Raw genomic sequence first — 20527 nt, 5'->3', positions numbered from 1 at the left:
TCTGTGTCTGTCTCTGATAATAACTCACAATTTCATACCACTAAATTTAGCAGGGCAGAGGTAAGAGTGGAGGAGAAGGAAGAAGTAAACTTGAACTTGCAATGACTTAAATATATGAAAATGAAAAGAGAAAAGTTTCTGAGAAAACTCTCAAAAAGACCATGAAGCCCTCTCATGCTGATCAATTACCAATGTGTGTTATGAGCCCGTTATCCCACCGGTTATCTCAGGGTGTTTCAGGAGAAGCAGGAGTCCGTATCTCAGGGTGGTGCTAGTTGTCTCTGTTCCAGCACCAAATAGATCACTTGCAGTACAGACCAAGTTTTCAAAGGTAAATTCAGACTGTGGGTGTTGCTTTTCCTAGAAACAATTTCAGATGATTAATTGAAAAGTAAGGAAGGCAGCAGGGCACAAAGGAAAGTGCGATAAATTTGGAGGCAGAGGACTTTGGTTTGAAGTCCAGTTGATAATTTTTTGTAAATTGGGGGATAGATAGGGAAGGTAATCAGAGTTAACTGACTTGCCCAGGGTCACACAGCTATTATGTGTATGAGGTCAAATTTGAACTCAGGTCCTCCTGACTTCACAGTGCTCTATTCATTGTGCCACCTAGAGACTCCCACTCTTACATCCCCCACTCTGATCTTGACCTTGGCCAAATCATTTTACCTTTTTATGTTTCAATTTCTTCATCTATAAAATGAGGGGTTTGGATTCAATGACTTCCAAGGTCCCTTTCAGGTCTAAATCTAGGACCCTATAAATAAATTGTATGAGCAGCACAATTCAAAGTGGAATAAGAAGCTCACAATTATCAAGGAAGTTTGCCCTTACAGATATTAAAAAGGAGAAAGGGAAAGAGAAGAGAGAGAGAGAGAGAGAGAGAGAGAGAGAGAGAGAGAGAGAGAGAGAGACGAGACCTGCAGTTTCACTGACACAAGGAATTTCCAGGAAAATATTCTCTCTGCCAATGCAAGTCTACCCTTTCTCTGAAAAAGTCTAAAGAGCCCAGCCCTAGGGCACTGCCAGGTTAAGTGACTTGGCCAGGATCACATAGACATTTTGTGTCAGAGAGAGTGCTTTAACTCAGCGTTGCCTAGCTCTGAGGCTACCTCTCTCTCTACTACATCAGGGGTGTCAAACTCTCAGGCCTCAGGCCACAAGCTACCAGCAAAATTCTGTGGAGCTCAAACCAGATAAAAATGAAATTGAGAAATGCTTAGCAAAACAAATAAAGTTATAATACAACATCAACAAAGATATCATACAAAATGAATAAAGATACGATACAGTGTAATGGCAATTTGTAGGTTTTCCTAGTCCATATGAGGGACTCTGGGATCCAACTCTATTCGTGTTTGACACAACTGTATTGTATCATGCTCTCTTTCAAGATATCTATACATATATGGTAGAAATGAGCAACCAAAACCAGGAAGGAGGAAGAAGTTATGGGGGGGAGGGCACCAAAAACCATCTTTCAGTGTCGTTATTCCCACACCTTTTCCCTTCTGGACTCCCTCTTCTCCCTCTCCAGTCTCTCTCTCCAGGGATACCAGTCCCCACCACTACCTGACTCCCCTCAGCTCCAAGAACCCAGAGGGGAAGGGCATCAGGCCACCAGGGGAAGTCTTCACATGCTTGGAATAGACACCCCACTAATTGACCAATGGGTTTGAGATCCCTTGGTTACCCTCAACCTGGTTTGGCCTGTCTGTCAATGTGGCCACTACTCATTCTGCAGCTTCTTGGAGCCACAGGTGAGAGTTGGGTGGTGCAGGTGGACATCAAAGGTGGGAAGAATCCTGAAAAGTGTTCGGCAACCATCATACCAGAGGCACTAGTCCTCCCTGAACACCCCCTACACCCCACTATCAGCTATTTATGGATCCAAAACCTGTGGTGCATCACAACTACTTGGTGCTGATGAAACCACATTGATTAGTGATAAGGCCATGATCCTAGAGAGATGGGCTGAACACTTCTATAGTATTCTCAACAGACCATCCTCAATCAAGGATGAAGCCATTGACTGTGTACCTCAGGTTGAACTCATTTCCTCCTTTGCTCCTTTCATGTGGCAAAGCACCTGGTGCTCATTCTATTCCAGCTGAGATTTACAAGGTAGAGGGACCATTGCTCGTGTAAAAGCTGACTGAAATTTTCCAGGTTATATGGCAAGAGGAGGTTATCTCCCAGGAGTTCAAGGATATCTTTATTATCCATGTCTATAAAGGAAAAGGAAATAGATTGTCCTGCAACAATCACAAGGGGGTCTCTGTCTTAGTCATTGCTGGCAAGATTCTTCTTAGAATCTTCCTCAATAGACTGATCCTTCACCTGCAAGATGGTCATCTACCTGAGCACCAAGGTGGCTTCACAAAAGGCTGAGGAACAGTCGATACGATATTAACTGCCTGATAACTCCAGGAGAAATGCAGGAGCAGAACACGGGCCTATACACAACGTTTGTAGATCTGACCAAGGCCTTTGACACTGTTAGTCATGAGGGCTTATGGAAAATTAGGTCAAAATTTGATTGCCCAGAGAAGTTCATCAATATTGTACATCAGCTTCATGATGGCATGTTTACCCAAGTTCTGGAGACTGGAGAATATTCTCATGCCTTCCCAGTCACCAATGAAGTGAAACAGGGCTGTGTGCTTGCTCCCATGCTTTTTAGAATGATGTTTTCAACCATATTGTCAAATGCTTTCAATGAGGATGAACACAGCATCAAGGTCAGCTACCATGCAGATGGTAAGTTCTTCAATTCGAAAAGGCTACAAGCCAAGACCAAAGTGGAAGGAGTGTTGGTCCATAATTTTCTGTTTACAGATTATTGTACACTCAATGCAGCCTCTGAAGCTGCAATGAAACGAAGTATGGATCAATTCTCTGCTGCCTGTGCTAATTTTGGCCTAATACTTAACACCAAGAAAACACAGGTGCTGCATCAGCCACCACCACACCATCCACACATGGAACCATCGGTGACAACAAATGGAGAAGTTTTGAATGCTGTGAATAAGTTCACTTCCCTTAGTAGTGTGCTTTCCAGGGAGGTACACATTGACAATAAGGTTGACACACACATTGCCAGAGCTAGCTCAGTGTTTGGGAGGCTCCAAAGAAAAGTATGGAAAAGAAGAGATATTAGACTGACTACCAAACTGAAGGTCTACAGAGCCATTGTGCTGACCTCATTCTTGTATGCCTGTGAAATATGGAGAGTGTACAAGAGCCATGCCAGAAAACTGAATTCCTTCCATTTGAACTGTCTTAGGAAGATTCTGAGGATCACCTGACAGGATGAAGTACCAGACACTGAGGTCCTTGCTCTAGATGAACTGCCAAGCATTCAAACTATGCTTCAGAGACCACAACTCTGACGGGCTGGCCACATTGTTTGAATGCAAAATGTATGCTTGTCAAAAAGACTATTTTATGGAGAACTCTCATGGGGCAGGCAATCACATGGAAGTCAGAAGAAGCGATACAAAGACACTCTCAAGGTCTCTCTCAAGAACTTTGGATTTGATTGTACGACAGGGGAGACACTAGAAAAGGACTGCTCAGCATGGCATGCCTGCATCAGAAAGGGTGCTGTGCTCTATGAGCAAAGCAGAATTGAGACAGTACAATGGAAATGCAAGATGCGCAAATTTAGAGTATCCACCCCAAATGTCCACATGGAATATCTGTGCCCAATCTGTGATACAGCATTCAGAGCTCGTGTTGGTCTGATCAGCCACAGTTGGACACACTGAAATTTGACTTTATCTTGGTGATATCATTTTGGTCCCCTTCTAGAATGAAGGATAACCAAGCAACAAACCAACCTATATAGTATATATCAATAGTATCTGTGGATATATACAGGCAGCGAGGTAACGCAGTGGATTGAGTGTTGGGCCTGGAGTCAGGAAGACTCATCTTCCTGAGTTCTACTCTGGTCTCAGACACTTACTGGCTGTGACGCTGGACAAGTCACATAACCGGTTGCCTCAGGTTCCTCATCTGTAAAATGAGGTAGAGAAGGCAATGGAAAACCACTCCATGATCTTTGTCAAGGAACCCTAAAAGGGAGTCATGAAGAGTTGGACAAAATTGAAACAACTAAACAACAAATGCACAGGCACAATATAAATGTGAGCTACTGTATTTTCCTCCTGATTTGCTGAGCTAATAAATCTTATTACTCTGTATGAGTTTAGTGAGATAAACAGGAATTATGAGTTTCTCAAATAAGGAAGGAAAAAAGTATCAACTTATATGTATATAACAATTTCTACAGAAAGGGTCCATGTATATTTTCTCATTTTATGCTCATCAAAATACTGTGATAAAGGAAGTTAATTATTATTCTCATTTTACTGATAGGGAAATTGAGAGGCTACATGCTTTGCCCTTGACCATAAGGTATTGGTATTAAGGAAAAGTCACCACTGAGATCAGAAACTGAACATATATATGAGTGTGTGTGTGTGTGTATGTGTGTGTATCTCAAATACCTTTTGGAATAAAGATTAGAAAGGTAAAAATTTAGGAATACCAGGCAGGTGCTAGAGGACATAAATCAAGTTCAATTCAACCACCACCTGCTCCCACTGTGGATGATGAGGTGGAGGGGGGTGGGAGGAAGCATATGGCAGTTTTAAGTCCTCACACATGAAACCAAGAGCATTACAAGAGACCACTGAATGTAATTGTTCTAAAAATCTCTTGCTCTGATCTACATATTTGCCCTCTCCCATAGTCCCTCATCCACCAATGGGTTGGCAATCAGTGGGAGAACATAGCCTTATGTGTGTAGGCTGAGAAAGGAAGCATTTTCTTTGTCAGTTATGTTGCTATATGGCTAAATTCAATGTGTTATTCTTTGAATTATTGTGTTTTCTGATTTATCTGGTAAGAAAACTATAAGTGGCAACATCAGAGTATACTTCAATCATTTCATTGGGTCATCGATCCATTTCAGGATTTCCATCAGCACATCATTTACATTCTGCCATATTTCTGATACTTTTATGGCTTCATTTACTACATATGAATTACATTAGGATATTGCTTGTCCTAGTTTTCTTTCCAATTTGGTTGATTTTTTTTAATATAACTTTTCAATGACTTTCTTCCCTTTGGTTTTGAGGTTTTTTGTTTGCGGAAGAGATGGAAAGTGAGGAGCCTCTAACGCCACCATCTTGACTGTTAAACCTATCATCCTTCCAACAAGTACCTACCATAGCAACCCTTCCATTCCAATCAGGCTGCTCAGATTAAAGTTCCCCATACATCAAAAGAGAATAGAAGTAATGGGGGACAGGATAGGATGGAGGGAAATATAGTTAGTCTTATACAACACAACTATTATGGAAGTCATTTGCAAAACTACACGGATTTGGCCTATATTGAATTGCTTGCCTTCCAAAAGGAAGGGGTGGAGATGGAGGGAGGTAAAGAAGTTGGAACTCAAAGTGTTAGGATCAACTGTCGAGTAATGTTCTTGACACTAGGAAATAAGAAATACAGGTAAAGGGGTATAGAAAGCTATCTGGCCCTACAGGACAAAAGAGAAGACGGAGACAAGGGCAGAGAGGGATGATAGAAGAGAGAGCAGATTGGACATAGGGGCAATTAGAATGCTTGGGGTTTGGGGGGGAGGGGAAAAAAGGGGAGAAAATTTGTAACCCAAAATTTTGTGAAAATGAATGTTAAAAGTTAAATAAAGAAATTTAATTTAAAAAGTTCCCCATACTCCACTGTCTTTTCAAAGTCCTGAAAAGTCCTGCCCAGTCTTCACTGCCTACCTCTAGGACCTTCTTCAAGATTCAGATCAAAGCTTAACTCTTCCTGAAGGAAGCCTTATGTTATCCCTCCCCAAATATTATATTTGCTGCTAGTTCCAAATACCTTCAATCACTTAAATTTTCAATTTATAATCTATTTTGACTTTCCTTACACATTCCTGATAATTATTCTCTTGTGCTTACATATGCTTCCTTCTTTCTACTGGGTTAGTAATTCCAGTAGGGCTAGGACCTGTCTTGTAATTCTTCTGTCTGTTCTCTGAGCACACTGTGATTAATATGTGATTATTTTCTGCTGTATATTTGTGAATGTGAGGGACAGCCTCTAATACACAAGCCATTTCATGTACAGGAACTGAGATTCTGACCTACTGCTCACACTCTACCTGCTCCATTTTCATGAGGAAACAGTCAATGAAGTCCCGAGGATTACTCCAGTCCAGTGCTCTTTGGTGTTCCTTCACTTCTTCCAAAATAAATTCACGTAGTAAATTATTATTTTTAATTGCTTTGTGATGAGATCCAGGGAGATAATGTACTAGAGATGGAAAAGAATTATAGACTTAAAAAGAAAGAGAAAATTATTATTATTAGAAAGAGAAAATAATTCTGTACCGTTTGGATAATGTACAGAAGAGGATTGAATAAGGGTGGGACAAAGGCCTTTTGGAAAATAGTGACTTTTCTGATCATTTCCTATACAAACGTCTTAAAATATTTTAGTATTCTGTTCTTTGATTGTCTGAGACGACTTTGGCCTTCATTCTCCATTTTTATTTCCTAGAGAAAATTTTCAAGCTATGTCATTATGAGATCTTCTAAAAGTTCTGCCTACCACCTTCCATTGGGACAGCTAACTCATCTGCTAACCTGATCCAAACTCAGGTGCACAAGGAAAAGTCAGCTTCTCTAGAGTAATATGAACTTTAACATTCAGTCCCTAGGACCAGTGGGTGAATTGCTCCAGGGAGGGACCTTATAATGTCCCTCAAATCACACCACTTAAGGGTGACCTTCTCTCTCTTTAGTCCCTGTCAATGAAGAAGAAAATGTTACCCCATCCCAGCAAGGCACTGTTGTACCTCCCAATGGAATACATGATGAACTCTAGCCTTGCCCTATGCAGTAGTTTCTTTAAAGTAAAGAAAAAAAATATTGTGAGCTCCAAAAGGAGACAACCATGCTCTCACCTGAATCCATGGGGAACTTATAATCTTTATGTTCTCTTCTAAGAGTTTCATTAAAAATAGAAATTTCTGGTCTTTGTAGTCAAAATGTTTCTGGAAAATGATAGGGCAGATTACATTGCAAGGAGCACACACGAGGATGAATGTGGGGTCACATGGTAATCCTACAAAAGAAGGAAGGAGAGAGATAAAGACTTTAATGTTGCCACTATGATCAAAAGGAAGACTTGCCTGCCTTTAGGTAGGAGTAAACTGTCCTGATTTCCCCTCTAGCTCATAATGTGGCTGGCATTTATTGGATAAAGCAACTTTGAAAATAAACAACCCTTTATGAAGCATCTGATTTGATCCACATAAGAATGCCAACTACAAATAGAATAATTCCCATTTTATAGAAGAGTTTGTTGAGACTCAAGAAAATTAACTGATTTATGCCACAACGAGGAGGGATCAAGAAGTCGAATTCAACCCAAATTCTCGCCTCGCCCCAAATACAATGCTCTTCCTATCATATTGCATCACTTCCAATTTCTAAATTTCTTTTCATCACCTCAACTTCACCAGTTTTTTCTTTCAGAAATCATCATGTCTGTCTTCAAATTATATTTCATTTCATTTCAATCAGTAATCCCAGGATGAGGGTTGCAAGCACTGGACAAGAAACCTTACTATTCCAAATGCTCTTATGTTCAGGGTCTTGAGATGTGCAAGGAGTGATAATGTCAAGGTGGAGAAGGTTGATTGCCTTGTCTCTCCCTCAGGGTGCCCCACAGCTTTAACCATTTTCCTTGTTCTATTTTTGTTTCTAATTTACCTGATATTCTTTAATCTACCATGTAAATAAAAACTGGATGGCAATTTGTGGAAATGGACAGGCCTGTCTCTCACTAGTGTTGCTTTCCTAGATGGGAACTGTAAGGGCTGGACCAAGACCAAGGGTTTAGAGATTGCTGCCACTTCCATGGCCCTTGTAATTTTCTACATGTTGGCAGTAGCTGGTCATTAGTTGTTGCTAGTGGTAATAAGACATATTTCTCCACAATGATTTCTCCTCCCTATGAGAACTGTAGAGAATGTTTTAGGGGTGATTTGGAGGTAGGGAGGACATTGCTATTCCCAAGCTATTCCCAAGCTCTTGGTCTCAAGGGGCCTGGGCTACCTCCATCAGGGTCAAAGAGGAGATGGTCGTCAAGGTAGAGGTGATTGGACCAGCCTGGATCATTCAGATGTTTCTCCTCCCCAAATTACTTTGTATTCATTTTGTAAATATTTTCCAACGTATGTGGCTTAGCACCTCTGGGAGTACTTGCTAAATTGCATCTCCCCAAGGGAATGGCTGTGGACACTAGAGTGAAAGTATTGCTATTCTCCAGGCTCTTGGGTTTGGAGGTCCTGGGCTGTCGCCATCAGGGTCAGAGGGGAGATGGTGGTTGAGGTGGTGGTCACATTAAAGAGGGCCAAGGACAGAGTCTTGGAGATACTCACAATTAGGGGACAGAAGGTGGATAATCACCCCACAAAAGAATACTGAGAAGCCAAAACAAGAAAGGAAGATGAGCCAGGAGAGAAAAGCATTATAGAGGGAACTGAGGAGAGTATCAATCAACCAATCCACCATCCATTCCTAAGCTCTTACGGAGCTCTGTGCTAAGCACCACGGGTACACAGACAAAAGTAAAACAGTCCCTGTCCTCAGAGGGCTCACATCGTAATGGGGAGACAACATCCACACAGAGTGAGGCAAAAGTCCTATGTTCCACAGTGGTGTGAGAATGCTGTTCTCATTTTATTCTTATAGTATTCCTGATGAAGTATTCTGGACTAGGAGAGTCCATATATCTAATTAAGAGAAAAATCTGACAGTACCAGTAGCAACTACTACCCAGTTCCTGCCACTCAACACACACTCACACTCACACTCACACTCACACACACACACATACACACTGTAATGGCAAGAAAAATTAGGATCTTTTGCTGCTTCTGTTTTAGTGTACTCAAGTGCCTGATTGAATCTTCCACTCATCAATCAAGAATCTTTATTAGGAGTAAAATACAGAGTTTCATTAATTAGAAACAGTATATGTGTTTGTATTGTTAATGTGATTAAAGATCTTCCCCAAGCATTAATGGGCCTGCCCATTAAGGGGTTTTGATTAGAGAAGATTTGTAGGAACACCCACAGCTTTTGTTAATGAGGCACTGGTTTTCAAGCGTTGGGATGCCCTTTGGCTCTCAAAATGGTATAAATACTGTGAGGGTGAGGTTTTACTATGGGGCTAAGTTTTTGAAAAGAAGGCTTGAGTGCCAGGTGAGGACTGGGAAGCTGCTAAAGGAGCCCATTGGTTTTGAGAAACCAGATGTTGTGCTTCCTTCTCTGGTAATGATGGTCAAACAGTTCTGGTCCAATTGCCTGTTGCATTCAGGCAGAGGAAGCCATGTCTGTTGTTCTTCTGATTTCTCTCTATTTTCTTTGAAATTTAGGGTGCTGATTCCCTGAACTAACTGAATAATATATGTACTTGGTTAAAGGAATGATACCTGTACTTGATTAAAGTGATTGTTAACCCCTTGAATGTTGTTTCCCTTTTTATGAATGCAGATCTAAGAACCTGTGATAGCAGGACCCGCGGTGCATGTTGGGGTGCTTACTGATACACACACACACAAACACACACACACACACACACACACACACAGTACACATAGGTTTTGCCTTTTACAGTATAAAACGTTATCCCATAGAATTTATGGCATCAGCATTTCTACTTATGCTTCCTCCAGACCCCAATGGGCCCCTAAGTTTCATATTTCATAGAAGGAAGACAACCCCTCTGTTAGATAGCTGAGATCAGGGAGGAGGAGGAAGGGTGAAGAGAAGGAGCTTCCAAGAGATGCTGCTGAGTCAACTCACTGCCTTCCTAGCAATGTTCTCAGTCCCATTCTCTTCCTCCAGCTGGTCAGAAAATATCAAGAAAATCCCTGGACTACTCAAAATAATCCTAAAGCAATGTCTTGTCCCCCTGGAGTTGTTGACCAAAGGTAACTAACTGAACCAGTGCTATTAGGTTCTTGTGAGCTCTACTCCATCTGAAAAGGAATAAAAGCACAGAAAGTCAACCACCTAAACTTTCCTCCCCACACTGCCTCCTCACAAGATTAGCATGAAGTCCTTACCAGAGCCACACTGCCTCTCATCTCTTCTCACAGCCACCCTGACCCTTCAGGTTTTCTAGGAATATACACACAATATGGGCATATCCCCAGGATGGACCCCAAAGTGCTAACATGGTAGTTTCAGACAACAGTAAATTCTTGGACCAGCCTCAGTCTGCATAGGTTACCAGGGAGAGGAAGGATTTTTCTAAGGTCAGGGGTAACAAAGCAAAGAAACAGCAACCTTTTGTTTTCTTTAACTCCTCCACAAGGTACTTGGCCTCTTCTTGGACTCTCTCTTCAATGCTCCTCTTCCCCATTCCAAAATTCCTCAGGGTCATGAGGGTGAAACGGCGGATTTCCTTCCATCTTTCTCCATTGCTTACAACAACACCTGTAAAGGGGAACAGGAAGAAGAGAAACTTTAGACTCCAAAATCTCCTACAGCTCATGTCAAAAAGTTCATGTCCAAGGGCCCTTGAGTCACACTCCTTGTTCTAGGACAAGAGAATGAAATGGGGGAGGGGTCAATTTGCTTTCTCCTCTACCAACACTGTTTTCTGTCCCTTCCCACACACATTCTCTCTACATCATATCAGAAACACATTAGGTGGCCCTGCATCCACATCCCCCTCCTTTGAATGAAGTGGCTACAAAGAGGGAAGGTAGGATAAAGATATATTTTTGAGGCCCTGAATGTTTGTAGAGTAAACAAGCTTCTACCTCTGCATCTTTTGACCCAGGGAACATAAAGTATTATGATGTCTTGCAGACCTAGTCCTCCTATTTCACCCAGGAACCAAACAGTGAGAGGCTGTTTCTTGTACTTTTGTGGGTTGTTAGGTGGATCAGTGGATAGAGTACTACACCTGGAGTCAAGAACACTCATTTTCATGAGTTCAAATACAGCCTCACACTTACTATTTATGTGACACAGAGCAAGTCACTTAACCTTGCCTGCCCCAATTCTTCATCTATGAAATGTTCTAGAGAAGGAAACGGCAAACCTATCTTTGAAAGAAAACTCCAAATGGGGTCATGGAGAATCAGACAGGACTGAAATGATTGAGCAACAAGAGGTGCCCTCAGTAAGAACAGAAAGTTACATAAGCTCTGTAGCAATCCTTGGATCAGATGGCTTTTCTGAGCTTTCTGTCCCTAAGGAAAGGTATTATTTAGCACTGTTTTTTATGGGGAAATCATTGTTGAGTCAAAACAAAATATAACAGGCATACAAAGAATCGTAGCTAATTTGAACAATGGAAAAGGTGCACACACACCTTTATGGTAGGCACATGATACACAAATACTAAAAGTTAGCATAACATATCCTTCTTTCCCTAAATGTATCACACCTTCCTACCTCCAGATATCACCCTGTGATTCCAGCCGTAGGATGAGAACTTCACCCAACTGCCCATACCTTGGGACCTGTACTTCTGCCTACAATCTTTTGTCCATGGAACCAATCAAATTTTTTGCCCTCTGCTTCAAGAGCCTTCATAAGGAAACCTACAACAAGAAAGTGACTAGTATTTCTTGGAATTCATTTTGGGTTCATTAACTATGTCTCGGGAAAAAGTAGAAGCTAACAACATCAGGCCTCCCAGGATCTGGGGCAAAGTTGAGATCCCCAGCAAAGGGCTTCTGCTCTCTCTTTCACTGATGCCAAACTCACAAATTTCATTCATTAACACATACCCTTGATCTCATAACATGGCTAACTCTGCTTGCTAAGTACTTCCTGTTCTGCCTCAGAAAAGAAAGAAAGAGAGAATGAAAGAAAGAGAGAGAGAGAGAGAGAGAGAGAGAAAGAGAGAGAAAGAAAGAAAGAAAGAAAGAAAGAAAGAAAGAGAGGGAGAGGAAGAAAGGAAGGAAGGAAGGAAGGAAGGAAGGAAGGAAGGAAGGAAGGAAGGAAGGAAGGAAGGAAGGAAGGAAGGAAGCAAGGAAGGAAGGAAGGAAGGGAGGGAGGGAGGGACTGAGGAAGAAAAGAAGGGAGGGAGGGAGGGAGAAAAGCAAGTCCTCTTCAGTGCAAATGAAGAAATAAGGAAAGGACTTTGAACAATTGGTCTTGGAAAAATTTAAACTTTTGCCATTTTTCTGTATCTGATTTCACGGAATCATAGGCTGGTATAAGCAAGAGATCTTAGAAATTGTCTAGTCCAAGATGGTGGAGTAGAAAGACACACATATGATAACTCTCCCCCCACAGCCCAAAGACTCTCAACAAATTCTAGAGCAGCAGAACTGGAGAACAACAGAGTGGAGGAGATTTCCCGCCCAGGATGACCTGAAAGGGTGACGGGAAACATCTGTCCTGACAGACGCAGAGCAGAGCCTAGCCCAGCCTTGGCTGCACTGCACAGCTCTGGGAAAGTGGAGGAGAAGGGGAGAAGCGGGGGGAGGGGGGGGGGGGCGGGGGGATGATGAAAGGGAGGGCAATGGGAGAAAGGAGCAATTAGAAGTCAACGCTCTTGGGGAGGGACAGGGTCAAAAGAGAGAATAGAAGAAATGGGGGGCAGGATAGGATGGAGGGAAATATAGTTAGTCTTACACAACACGAGTATTATGGAAGTCATTTGCAAAACACAGATGTGGCCTACATTGAATTGCTTGCCTTCCCAATGGGGATGGGTGGGGAGGGAGGGAGGAAGAGAAGTTGGAACTCGAAGTTTTAGGAGCAACTGTTGAGCATTGTTTTTGCATGCAACTAGGAAATAAGAAATACAAGTAATGGGGAATAGAAATTTATCTTACCCTACAGGACAAAAGAGAAGATGGGGATAAGGGAAGGAGGGATGTTAGAAGGGAAAGCAGATTGGTGATAGGGGTAATTAGAATGCTCAACGTTTTGAGGTGGGGGAAGGGAGAAACGGGGAGAGAATTTGGAACTCAAAATTTTGTGGAAATAAATGTTGAAAACAGATAAATAAATTGTAAAATAATAAATAAAAAAGAGATATAAACCTCCAAAAAAAAGAAAGAAAGAAATTGTCTAATCCCTTCCACTCATTTTATACATCTGAGAAAGATTTAGTGACTCACCTAAAGTCAGGAAGGGCTAACTCTCAGACTAAGCTTAGGACTCAGGAATCCTGATCAAAATCATTGGTTCTTAGCATCCCAGATCATGAAATTAAATGAAAATAACAGGATAAACACTACTTTTCATGTTCCTATTTCTGTACTTCCTGTAGACATCTCAAATTCATTACATCCAAAATTGAATTCACTGTCTTCCTCACCCAAAGCTCCCCTTCTACTCTCCTTCCCTATTTCTGTGGAGGGAACCACCAGGCTTCCAGTCACTCAGGTTCACAACCTCATTGGGATCCTTGAGTCTTAACTCTTCCTTCTTTATCACATAATTAGTTGCTTCATCATTCCTATCTCTATATCAACTGTCTTTTTTTTTCTTTTTTTTTTATTGGTGAGGCAGTGGGGATTAATTGAGTTGCCCAGGGTGACACAGCTAGTAAGTGACAAGTGTATGAAGCCAGAATTGAATTAAGGTCCTCCCAATTCCAAGGCCAGGAATCTATCCACTTCATCACCTACCTGCCTGGACATCAGCTTTCACAACTGTTCCCTTCTCTTCACACATCGATCCATGCCTCTAGTACACACCTTCATCACTGTTTTGCCTGGAATATTGCAATATTTCTGGGTCCAGTCTACTCTCTCCCATTCATCTTTCACCTAGCTACCCCACTCCATCCAACTATAAACTCCTTGAGGGCACTGACTACATTCATATTTGTCTTTATATCTTGTCCCCATGATCAAGCAGAGCTTCTTTCACTGCCTCATACTTATGTAACACAACACATGCAACACCCAACTGCATAATGAATACTGGATCATAATCTTTTGCTAGCTGTGAAAAGAGAAATTGGCAACAGTGAGAGAGTCATCATTCAATCAGGTGATAAACAGCATGGGTAAACAGCTAGGATTCACCTAGCTACCAGAGCAATTAGACTGATCTGCCACAGTCAGACACACAGTACTTTGACCCTGACACAGCGATATTATGTTGGTCCTCTTCCAGCCAGAAAGACAACTAAAGTGATTTTTCTCAAGTTCTAAGCTAAACTTATCATTCTGCTACTCAACAAACTCTGTGGTTCTATATATCAACTCCCCTGTTAAAGGCCTTCACAACCTGGGTCCAACCTGCCCTTTCAAACTTACTGCACATTATTCCTCTCCAACCACATTAAGGTGAATAAAGTTTTTTACTGTTCCTTATCTGCGGTTCTCCTTCTTGGTATCATCCTTGCTTCAGTCTCCCAGAATCCTCAGCTCAGCTTAAGTACCACCTTGTAGAATCAGGCTGATCTCCATAGTTGCTAGCATCCTCACCTTGCCTCAATTGTATGTGTGTGTGTTCTGTGTATGTATGCTATAATACATATGTATATGTCTATATAAATATACACAAAACATACATGAATATCTACCTATCCATATGTATGTTAACGTACTTGTTGTCTCATCCCCACCTCATCCAACTATAAGTTCCTTCAGGCATTGACTATAGTCACATTTGTCTTTACATCTCCCAACTCTTAATCCACTGCTTGGCACATGATAGGTGCAAATCTTCCTACATCTTGCTCCCTTCTACAAACTCTATACACCAACTCCTCACATGTAATACTCCTTTCTGTACCTTCACACTGGCTCTCTTCTTCCCCTTTCCCTCCTCCCATGGCTTTGATGTTCTCCTTCCTGCTACTTTCTTTGGTCTCCTTTAACACTCAGCTCAAATCTCATCTTTTGCAGGAGGCCATTACCAGCAACCATGGGCTTCCAGGTTGTACTGCTGATTTATGCCAAGCTTACAATCCATTAAGATATCCCAGATCTTTTTTTTTTTTTTTTTTTTTTTTTTTACAGATAAACTCCTCTCTAATAAGCAAAGCAGCTACGTGGCACAATGGACAGAATGCACGACCTGCAGTCAAAAGCTCTGAGTTCACATCTAGCCTTAGGTACTTACTAGTTGAGCTAGGCACTTACCTGCTCGTTGCCTCAGTTTCCTTGCCTGTAAAATGAAGAGTTACAATAGTACCCATCACTGGAGTTGTTTCAAGATCAAATGAGATAATATTTGTAAACCACTTAGCACATAGTAGGTACTATATTTGTTAGCTGTTGTTGTTGATGAATTCATTCATTTCCCACCTTGATTTACTCAAATGTCCCTACTGCAAGTGTCCTGCTTTTGCTGTAGCAGAGAAATGAGTTTGCCTTCTGGTCAGGTTGTCAGGAGTGGTAATGACAAACATTATCAGAAACGACTGCCAGACTGTAACTCAGAGAATGCCATGGTCCTAATTTGGGGTCTAGTAGCCTAAGTAAGGGGACCTTTCCAGAAGTACCCAGATAATTTTTAAGACTATTTCAAAATGTATAGATACCTTTCCTTCATATGGACTCTGATCCACCCTGGCTATACTGTACCTAGTTTGGTCTTCAAAGCTCAACATTTTGGATGATCATTATCCTTGCAGACTGAAGTAATTTTGATATACCTATTACTGGTGGCAGGTAGCAAATCCCTGACCACACACTTCATTTCATCCATTTGATGATAAATTTTCTAATTCTTGTATATCTATTGGCTACCACTCACCTTTTCCGCTATGCCAAGCAAGAGATATCACATGTCAAGACAAAGATCTCAATGTCCTACACAGTGTGTAATCTCATATCAGTTACTGGCTTTCTTACTACTCTTAAGAGAGGTTGGCTTGCAAACACTTAGAAAGGGTGGTCACTAAGAGTCACCATGGGTTCGTCAAGAATAGGTCTTGCTGAAATATTCTAATACTTTTTTTATTCTATTATCAAACTAGTAGATCTAGGCAATGCCCTGACAGACTAGATGCAGATCAGACCAAGGCATCTGACAATGTCTCTTATGACATATTCATAGAGAAGATGGAGAAGACACAGGTCACATTGACAGGAGACATGTTCCTAGGAATCCCAGGTTACGTAAAGTTGTGGTCATTGTCCAGTAGGAAGACAATAATATAGGTGTTTGACAGCTGAGCACTAGATCTCTGAACAGCAAGGAGAAAACTGCAACCAACTAAAAAATGAACTAGAAGAATGGATCTCCGAAGACAAAAGTCACATGTGATGGTGAATGATTACAGCAAACTGTAAAGGATAGATAGGGGGGAGTAGATCTCTCTTCTCCCTCAGGACTCTTCCACCCCACAATCATTCTCTGTCTTTGTGTCTTTCCTTCTTTCTTTCTTTCTTTGGTTCCTTCCATTCTTTCTCTATTTCTGCTTTTCTTCCTTTCCTGCCCTCTCCCTTCTTTCTTTCTCTTTCTTCTTTACTTTCTTTCTCTCTCTCTCCCCTTTTTTCTTTCTTTCCTTTTCTCTCTCTTTATTTCTTTCTCTGTGTCTCTGTCTCTCTGTCTCTGTCTCTCTCTGTGTGGTTCTGTCTGTCTGTCTTTTTATTTTTCCCTTAGTCTCTATCTTCCTACTTTAACAGGCTATACCACATAATGAAGCTATGCAGCTGCTGCCCTAGAGAAAAGACAAATGGCTTCAAAAGCACTCATTTCATTCTCCCCAACATATCACTGCTCTGGGGGCTTTGATTTGAAAGTGGGTCTACTTCCACCAATATCTCAGAATACTAGTCTTGTCTTTCTCTTCTTCCTCTACAACAAGCAGAAACTTACCTAATCCATTGTTCACAATTTCGAATATTGGTATATGGCCTCTGTCAGCAAACTTGTCCCCATGATCAATCAGAGCTTCTTTCTCTGTCTTGTATCCATGTAACACAACAACACGCTCAAGACCCAATTGTAGAGTGAACACTGGACCATAATCTTTTCCTAGCTGTGAAAAGAGATGTGACCAGTAGTGAGAAGGTCATCACTGAATCAGGTGGTAAACAGCATGGATTACCATTGTTGACCTTATTGGAGAAGTTCTCAATCCATTATCAGATCCTTCAAAACATTTCTGACATTTATTACAGAGAGGATGATACAACCCATGAACCCAACCCAAGCCATAGATGGGTCAAAAGGCTTAAATTTCATTCTGTGCCTTGTTTGGCTAGCAGCCTGAAGACTGGTTAATGAGGCAAAATTTATAATCTTGGTTCAGTATCTCCAACGTTCCTGAGAACTTGAGCTTATTTTTCATAGGTAGGTGCCATAGTGGATACAGTACTAGACCTAGAATCAAGAAGACTTTACTAAAAATCCAGTTTCAGATATTTAAAAGCTAGATGACCCCAGGTAAATCAATTAACCTCTGTCGGCCTCAGTTTCCTCATCTGTAAAATGAGGGTAATAATAATTCCTAGGCTTAAGGGTTCTTGGGAGAATAATAAGATGATGATTGTAAAATATTTGGCAATCTTAAATCACTGTATAAATGTTACTGTTTTCATCAACATTATTCTTATTCATCTAAAGCTTTGAGAACAGCAAAGATGGGGGATAGGGAAAATGATGTCAGTAAAATTCTGGAGCAGAGAAGGGTTCTCATTCCAACAGAAATCCTACAAAACAGAATCATTGCATAATAGATTTAGTTCAAGTAGAGACCTTAGACATCATTTAAACCAGAGGTTCTTAACCCTTTTTCTGTCATGGACTGTTCTCATAATCTGGTGAAGTCTCTATACTCCTCTGAATGATATTTTTAGAATGAAATACAAAGGATTACAAATGAAACCACCTATATTAAAATAAAATAAAGTTGTCATTATCCCCATCCAAGCTCATAGAACCTGTGAAATCTATCTACAGACACACTAGGAGTTCATGGTCCCAAGATTAAGAAATCCTCTTCTAAACCAATCAAAATTTCACAGATGACAAAACTGAGGCCCCAAAGATCAGGGTATGTTTGGGAAGGATATGGTAAACGTATCAGCTTGGCAATCTACCAGGTCAAAATCAGATAGTTTTCTTCTGAGATGTCAACTTTCATATGTCAATCTTTTCTCACAATCCCATGAGGCAGATAGGACATTTATTGATAATATCCTCATACAGACATAGGAAACTGAGGTCCAGAGAGGTCATCATGACTTGCCAGAGGCACAAAACTAGTAAATGTCAGAATCTACACTTCAACCCAGACCTTTCTAATTCCAAAATTCAATGTCTTTTCTACCACCCCAGGCTACTTTTCAAAGGCTTTGACATCTATGGGTCCGAGTTTAGAACTTATTGGTTCCTCTTGAGGCTGGGCTTACTTGCAGCCAGGCACACTTACATTCAAGGACTGTGGCTGCACATAGGAGTTCCTGAGGGCCCCTGTGAAGGAAAGTTCAAGGAAAATATTCTCCACTCTGATCCCACAAAGACTGGAGAACCCTCCTGTTTGCAGGACCTACTCATTCTTCAGGAAACAGAAATAATCAGGTACTTTAAATACTCCCTTTCTTCCTATGGTAGACAGTAAGCATTTTAATGAGACTGATGGCATTTTTTGTGAGATTTTTAGCGGGACTGAAGGCATTTTCTCCTAGAACTTTGCAAGGTCAATGTGAGCATGATAGCAGATGGTACTTTTTGCAGAATGGATCTCATCCATACCTTCAGGAACTGGATATCACCAGCTACTGCTGAAACAATGAATCCAAATATGGTCAAGAAAACCTACAAGGTACGTACCTACCTACTCTAACATGCTCTATTCATTAGAATGAGCTGCTTGATGACAGTCTCCCAGAACAAATTTGCAGCCTCTAGAATCAGGAATGACACCAAGAGCAGAACTGTTTTCTTACCATGCAAAGAGATTCTGGGATGTTCTTGAGGTCCAGCTGCAGTATGTTGCCAATAATGGGAAGAGGAACAGGACCAGGTGGAAGCTTCCCTCTTCCAAAGCCCTTTGTCCATGATGAAATGAGAAGCAGAAATGACACAGAGAGCAACAAGCCAAGAGCAATGACCACAGATGTATCCATTTATACTCTTCTTTATTACTAATGTAATACAAGGCTTAGAATCCAAAGCTGGGAGGACTGCAAAAACAAGATAATCAGCTAATGATTCCTTGATATCCAGAGTAAGCTTACAGTGGACTTTAGCTTGCCAATGAGATAAAGAGAACCCTACCCTTGTTCTGAAGTTGGGTATTTGAGAGTATCAGGAGCCATTATATTTGTTGTTTAAAGTTTTACTGATTGTATTTGTTCCTTACATTCCACAGTTATTTTCCTATATGATTCCCCCTCCCCTTACAATCAATACGTTCAACAAACATGAAACAAAACCAACGCATCTAGGACTTTGACAGTGTTTGCCATATCCAATAGTACTTTACAATTCTGCTGAGAGGAGGTGTTTCTAAATCTATTCCAAGACTGAGGGCACTTATGTAACATAAAAAACTTTCTTGACCCATTGTGTTTGTCCTTCATCCTCGAAGAGGACCATGACAACAGGGATGTGATGCCATGATATGCCAGCGAATCAGATTTAAGTGAGGGAGGGATAGGCAAGGTCACCAACCTCATGTTCTCCTCTGGAGACATCTGGGTCCATTAGCAAGATATAGATCAGGATGACTGGGGATGACCTCAGGTACAGAGGGAGATCATGGGCTTTTTAAGCTGTGGTCACTCCCAGCTTTCATGGGAAGGACTTACAGGATCCATTAAAGTTTTATTCAGGAAATCTTGAGTTGTTGGGAAGGAAGTGGGTAACTGTGGGTTCATTCTTTGCTAAAATCTTTAATATTTAGTATGCACATCCCTGAAGTACTTCATCTGCATCTTCATTTTTATACAGATGCCAGCAGGCCCTTAAAAACTCAGAATGGGTAATAAATTTGTAAAAGCCTAAAGCAGTGGGGAGTAACAGTGTGGAAGATGTCAGGTGCTCAGTGTACAGGTATATGATGTGAATGAGAGATGGATATGTGACCACAATGACCAGGCCACATGCTGCTCCTGAATATCTGCAAAATACAAAGCTCACTATGCTAATGTTCTTCTGGGGTTTTTCTCCTTTACAAATGAAACACAGTAAGATTTCAATTTCTTTCCATCTGAAAAAGCAAGGAAATTATGACAGCTGAAAAAAATGCACTAGGGTTAAAACTTTGAATTTCCCCTTCACATTTAACATAAAACATTATTTCCTGTTCATCTATACCAGAATTTTTTTCCCTAAAATATCTAGTTGTCACTGACTGTAGACACATCTCCAGATATGTCTTGGAGATAGGTTTCATTGACCCATACATTATAATTTTAATAGTAATATTCATTTAAAACAACTAAAACTATTTCTACGTACAAAATTTGTATATACACAATTTATTTGTATATGCAATTATAATTAATTCATATATACAAATATAGTTAATCATAATA

At 40.9% G+C, this 20527-nt stretch overlaps 1 pseudogene; it reads right to left on the bottom strand.

Annotated features, from left to right (window-relative positions):
* LOC140515185 (cytochrome P450 2C19-like) overlaps positions 1-20322 on the bottom strand; it is a 32341-nt pseudogene extending 12019 nt beyond the window's left edge.
* Positions 20323-20527: the final 205 nt, after the last annotated feature.

This window comes from Notamacropus eugenii, chromosome 1 (assembly GCF_028372415.1).
Source record: "Notamacropus eugenii isolate mMacEug1 chromosome 1, mMacEug1.pri_v2, whole genome shotgun sequence".
In the NCBI taxonomy this organism is placed as follows: domain Eukaryota; kingdom Metazoa; phylum Chordata; class Mammalia; order Diprotodontia; family Macropodidae; genus Notamacropus; species Notamacropus eugenii.
Note: the sequence above shows the minus strand (reverse complement) of the source record. Positions and strands in the feature narration are given on the sequence as shown.